The 6617-nt window shown below is 37.6% G+C and overlaps 1 pseudogene; it reads right to left on the bottom strand.

Annotated features, from left to right (window-relative positions):
• Nucleotides 1-3785: 3785 nt before the first annotated feature.
• On the bottom strand, nucleotides 3786-4934 carry LOC119532573 (annotated as a pseudogene).
• Nucleotides 4935-6617: the final 1683 nt, after the last annotated feature.

The raw sequence follows: 6617 nt of genomic DNA, 5'->3' as shown, positions 1-6617 counted from the left end.
GGGGGAAAATGTGGAAATATTAAACTTCCCCACCTGGGGAATTCCTTATTTTCTTGCAAACATTGAGTACTACCAGTTTAGAAGGCTGAGCCCTCAATCTTGGGGCTTGACCTTATGAAGCCTGTTACTTCAAAGGAGAGGCTAAGCCTACTTATAATTGTGCCTAACAGTCATCCCCAGAGAACCTCTTTCATTGCTCAGATGTGGCCTCTCTCTCTAAGCCAACGCTGCAGGCAAACTCATTGCCCTCCCCCTTACATGGGACATTACTCCCAGGGGTGTAAATTTCCCTGGAAATGTGGGACACAACTCACAGAGATGAGCCTGGAACTGACCTCGTGGGATTGAGAAAGCCTTCTTGACCAAAATAAAGTTTCCGTGGCTGAGAGCTCAAATGGGGTCAAGAGGTCATTCTGGGGGTTACTCTTAAGCATTACATAGATGTCCCTTTTTAGTTTTTAGCCTATTAGAATAGCTAGAAGGAAATACCTGAGACTGTTGAACTGCAATCCAGTATCCTTGATTCTTGAAGATGATCATATAACTATATAGCTTGTATGGTGTGACTATGTGATTGTGAAAACCTTGTGGCTCACACTCTCTTTATCCAGTGTATGGACAGATGAGTAGAAAAAGGGGGACAAACAGTAAATGAATAATAGGGGGGGAAAGGAGTATGAGATGTTTGGGTGTTCTCTTACTTTTATTTTTATTTTTATTTTTTGGAGTAACAAAAATGTTCAAAAAATTGTGGTGATGAATGTACAACTATATGATGATACTATGAACAATTGATTGCACACTTTGGATGACTGTATGGATTAAACTATTTGGGAGATATGACAAGAAAAAAATATTTACAATAACAATAAAATAATAAATGATAAAATACCTAAAAAGAAAATTAATAATTAATATGCAAGAACTGTCCTGAAAAATCCTCTACTGTAGATCAAAAAAAGAACAAAAGGGAAAGAACTTGAATAAATGAAAAGATAGATCACATCACTGTTTTAAAAGCTACAAAAGTCATAAAAATGATAGTGTAATTTGTAAATTTAATGGAATCCAAATAAAATACCATCTTTACTGTTAACTAGAAAAGGCATTTTTCTATATCTAGCTCAAATAAAAGAATAGGTGTTCTAGTTTCAGCTCTGACATATTAAGGGCTTAGAAGTCATCTCTTGCACCCTCACAAGAAAAAACTGGACAAAACGAAAATAAACTACTAATCTTGGATGAATCAGAAAAGTGTGTTGGTAAGGGAAACTGACATCCCCAAATTTAGACAGGTAACTCCAAAGAGTAATAGCTGAGATTTGCTTACAAGGAGCAGACATTGCTGGATCATTAAACTGGTAATAACAGTTAAATGATAATTTTGATGAATGGCTGGTGGCTTTGTGTTGACAAGTGTGAGAATGAAAAACTCCTAAGGCTTCAGCATTATGAGAACTTCCACAGTTTAATGGGCTTTACCTCCTGGAACTTGACCATGGTCTCATGGTGAAGATCTGAGAAATCCCCTTTTTGCTCTGGTAGGGTAAGGGAAGGTAATCACTGTGAAGCACGCCCAGAACCTACTCCCTAACTGAGGCCTCCCACTTGGCAGGACAGATTTACCAGATTTGTCCATGAGCTGAGGGGTGGGAGTCATTCCTCTCACTCCAGCCCCTCCATACTTCTGTCTCAGCTAAAAGTAGGGAGGAAAGCAATGCAAGAAGAAACACGTGTTTACTAAAAGATTGAGATTTAACCATAAGATTATAGAACCTTCCCTTGTCTGTACCTTGCCACCATTCTAATTGGGCTTCCATATAAAAAGCATGGTTGCAGCTGAAATAGTTGTGACAGACTGTCTCTGAGAAGTCAACAGGGGAGACAAACACAAAGGCACTAGAGGAATTGAAGCTTCTGGCACCTACACCTATAGCAAACATTATAACTCCTAGCCAGACTGACAGAAAACCTTATGCTAAAGGCCTATTTACCTCAGTTGCTGTTATTCTATACATTTCCAGATTTCAACAAAGCAATTACAAGGCATGACAAAAGGCAATGAAAAACAAATGCAGACTGAAGGGACAAAGTAAGTATCTGTTCCAGACTCAGATCTGACAGAAATATTGGGGTTTAAAAAAAGCAGGGAAATTAGAATAACTGTGATTAATATATTAAGGGCACTAATGAAAAAAATGGACAACGTATAAGAACAGATGGGTAGTGAAAGATGAGAGATGGAAACTCTAAGAAATAATCAAAAGGAAATGTAGGGGGAAAATACAATTGAACAGAAGTAAAAACACCTCTGATATGTCCATCAACAAATTGGCCAAGGCAAAGAAATAATATTGAGTTTGAACTCAAGTCAATAGATACTTTCCAAACCAAAATTTAAATAGAAAAAAAGAATATAAAAAGAAGAAGGCAATAATATCCAAGAATGGTGGGTCAGTTTTAACAAATGTAACATTATGTGTAATTGAAACACAAGAAGGACAAGAAAGCGTGGAGCAGAAAATATTTGAAGAAATAATGGCAAAAACAATTCCAAAATTAATTATAGATGGGCTAGGAAACTTCAAGAACAATAAGTAAGATAAAAGAAAGAAACAAATAGAAACAAACAAGAACAAAACACTCCTGGCTAATCATATTCAGTCTGTATAAAACCAAAGACAGAAAATCTGGAAAGAAGCCAGATAAAAAATAGATAAAAAAAATAAATAAGATAAATTAATTTAAAACTTCCTTGCCTGTAAGGAAGAGGTTTAGAGTGCATCCTATAAAATACTAAAACATAAAACAGGAACTTCAAAATTGAAAATTTGGTTTTTGCACATTGAAAGACCAATTAAACAAACAAAAAAAATCTAAAAGTAAATTATGTTGAAGAATATATTGTGGGAACAAACGGGCATCTGAAATCAGTGGCTAAAAGTAGCACTCATTAATATTTAATGTGGTAATTACCTCTTAGCCATGTAGAAATAAAGTTATATTCATAGCTCACAATGTATGTAAGGATAAATTTCCACATGGATTAAATGTGTCAATGTAAAATTGAAGTCATACAAGTACCAGGAAAGGATACATGTGATTTAATTTATAACCTTGAATATGGAAAATCTTTCTAACTATTTCTCAAAATTCAGAACCATAATATATATATGATTAATAAATTAATAAAAATTAATAAAAATTAAAAATAATTCATATGGCAAAATTGACATTCATAATCAAAAAATGGCAAAAAAGAACATTTGCAATTCATATTTAAGAGTTCCCTTTTTTTTTTTTGCCTAGTAAAATGTTTATTTTCTGTTTTATGTTCAGAAACAAAGAAAAGGCCTTGTGCCCCAGGGGGTGTCATCTCCAATGGAATGGGAAGCAGAGATAGTGACATGAGGGGGGTGTGGTATGAATTGGAATGTGGGAGCTCCCCCCACCCCCTTTCCCAGCCATCACTACTCTTTTTAGCATTCCCCTCCAAAAAATGTGAATTTGAACACAGCTTGCCACCCATTGTGGGGCTGGGAAGGCACAGCCGTAGCCCCAAAATTAACGCCCACTTTTAACAGGAGATGGGTCCAGCGCATATCTGGAGGGTGTGGGGAAGAGGGAGGGAAAGGGGTGGCTGAGGAAGCTGCTAGATGGAGGGGACGGAAAGAGGGGCTGGAACTGCTCTCCCAACAGCAGTGGGGCTCTTGGTCCCATCCTTTCCTCTCCCAGAACCACCCACTCCCTTCTCCCAGCCCCTATTCCTGGAAGAATTGGTCACCTTAGCCCTCATCCTTCATCCCTTTCAGCCAAAGCCGGGCAAGGTCCTCAAACACAATGTCATCAGATATGTGTGGCATAGATGGTATCAAATTCAATGAGGTTGGTATCCACAGGGACATCTGTTTCAGGAGTGGCTGACTGGGGTCTGGGGTGGGTGATGTGGTCATGGGGCTTGGGGTGCATAAGCACAAAAGGCAGCTCCACAGAGCTGACTGCCATGAGACACCACCAGCTTCACCTTGACCCTGTAAGACACCAGGAATCCTAGCACCTCCTTGTTGGCCGCCTCCTTCACAACGGTGCTGGAAGCCAGGTTGATGTCCTCGTGCTTGAGCGTCCCATCCAGAGCAAGACCATGCTTCTCCTGGTTGTCACTGAGCAGTGGGGTTATGGTGTACACCTTACAGAATGTGGAACTGGGGGACACCTGGTCGTCTTGTTCAATCTGAACCACAGGACAATTGTACTGGACAGTGCTAAAGAGGCAGATGTCAGTATACTGTCTCACAGAGACTCTGATCTTCTTGATGGTCTTGGTGGAGTTGTTAGTGATGTGGACATTGACATGAAGGGGCTCCACATGGTAGTACAGCTCCTTGTCCAGGGAAGCCTTGAGGTGCAGGGATCATTCAGACATGAAGAAGTGGCGTGTGGTTTCAGCTGAAGGCTGGGGACTGGGTTTCTCTGGGGCAAACTGCACTTTTCAGATCACTAGTCACACAGAGTGCCTTTTGTTTCTTTTTTCTTCTAGTGATTTGGCACAGAAGACTCGAATCTCCAAGTCCACTTCACAGGCCTTTCCTGTGTCTTCAGGTCCTGGCTGCACTGTGATGGAGCAGGGTAGATTCTGGGTATTGAGGAAAAAATGGGTGGGCATGCTGGCCCATCTTCCTCAGCAGCCAATCCTTCAGGGGGTGGGGGGCCGGGGAGGGTTGGGCACCGGAGGGAGAGCCTGGTAGGTGGCGATGCACAGGTCTTTGCCGAAGGACAAGCCCAGCATATCCAGGTCTTCACGGCCATAGCAGAAGGCACAGGTAAGGGTCACAAACACTTTGTGGTCCTTCAGGTAGTCAGGATCCACAAGCACCACACCATCTACAGGATCCTTTGTCCAGGTGATCTACAAAGTACCATTTGCCCAAGTACATCATGAGCTGAGGGTGTAGAGGGGTCACAGGGAAGGTATAAAGAAAATTTAGAAATTGATAAGAAAAAGACCATTTATCCATTAGAAAAAAGGAAAAAAGAGATAAAGAAAATTCACAGAAAAGAGAACTCAAATTACTTTTAACCATAATTATATGCCATTAAGCTCTCTAAAGGCAAAGAGAGGAAAATACAAATTAAAACAACAATGAAAACATTTTCCCATATCAGACTAACAAAAATCCAAAAGTTGAATAATGCATTTTGCTAATGAAATTATAGGAAAACAAAAAATATGCATTCTTTTTTATTGCTGTGGGGAACATTAATTTTCACAATTCCTATGAAACTGCAATTTGTCAATATCTATTTTATTTTTTAATTCATATACTCTGTTGACCCAGCAAATACCATTTCTAAGAATTGATCATACAGATGTATTCATCCATATGGGAAATGTTTGTCTAAGGTTATTCTTCACGACCTTGTAATAAAAGCAAAAGACTGTGGAAAAAGTATCCATCAATGGGGAATCAGTTTAATAGATTTTAGTATGTTTATATGATGGAATAGTTTACAGTGGTAAACAAATAAGGAAGTTCTTTACGTACTTATATGAAATGATCTCTTGGTTGATAAGTGAAAAAGGAAAGTACAAAACAAGGATTTTATCATGTTAAGAATGCATAGCCATATTTTCACATATAGGCATAAATAAATCATTGGTTATCTAAGGGAAGAATTGCTGAGGAAGGATGAGAATGGAGAAAATAGAGAATAGTGATGGGGAGAATATCATTATGCTATATATTTATATGTTTTAATTTTCATACAAATTAAATTTGTATTTCATACAAAATAAATGTATGTTTTAAAAATTGAGAGGTATTTGTGTTGTTTGGGAATTTTTCCATCAAAAGTTTTGAAACTGTTGTATATCTATAAATAAGCTAGATCTTATGAAAGTCAAGGGAAAACATAGGTTAATGGTGAAATTGCCCAGATTGACAGTACAACAAGGCAAAATAATGTATTTGGAAAATACAATGATGGCTTATGTATATGCAATTTTTCATTAAAACTTACCTTAGAACCACAGTGAAATCTGAATTACTGTTCTTGAAGATAAATGTATTAGCACAAGCTAACCTAATCCTCTCCTATTAAATAAACAAATAGTTTAGTTTTGAGTAAAATTTTTATTATTTTAGAGTTACTTTTCCCTCCTCCACTCCCTCCATAGAAACACTTGCTACTAATAAACAAATACTGTTTTATGATTGAAGAAAATTTTCATAGGATATGGAGAATAATATCAGCAGCATCACAGTGAGGGGCGTTTAATTTTAAAAGTACTGGGTTTAAAATATCAATTTGTAAATTTAAGTTCTTGTTTAAAACATGTCAAATGTTCTATTTGTATGACTTCAGCACATCACCTTTATTTCAACCTTTTCAATTTGTGTGGCAAAGATCAGATGATAAGTATATAAAAGCACTTTTGAAATTTTAAGGCACCAGCTAAGTATAAGGTATTATTATGAAGCAGCCATTTGCTAAATTGTATCCTAGAGTTCTCAAAGTGATGAATGGACTTTCTAAAAAAAAGTCACCTTTTGTTTCTGAGGACAGGAATTAGTGACTCTTTAACTTTGAAGTTCATTGTTGTCACTAAATGCTACTGA

Source organism: Choloepus didactylus, chromosome 4 (assembly GCF_015220235.1).
Source record: "Choloepus didactylus isolate mChoDid1 chromosome 4, mChoDid1.pri, whole genome shotgun sequence".
NCBI classification, from domain to species: Eukaryota; Metazoa; Chordata; class Mammalia; order Pilosa; family Megalonychidae; genus Choloepus; species Choloepus didactylus.
This window is presented reverse-complemented; position numbering and strand designations above follow the sequence as displayed.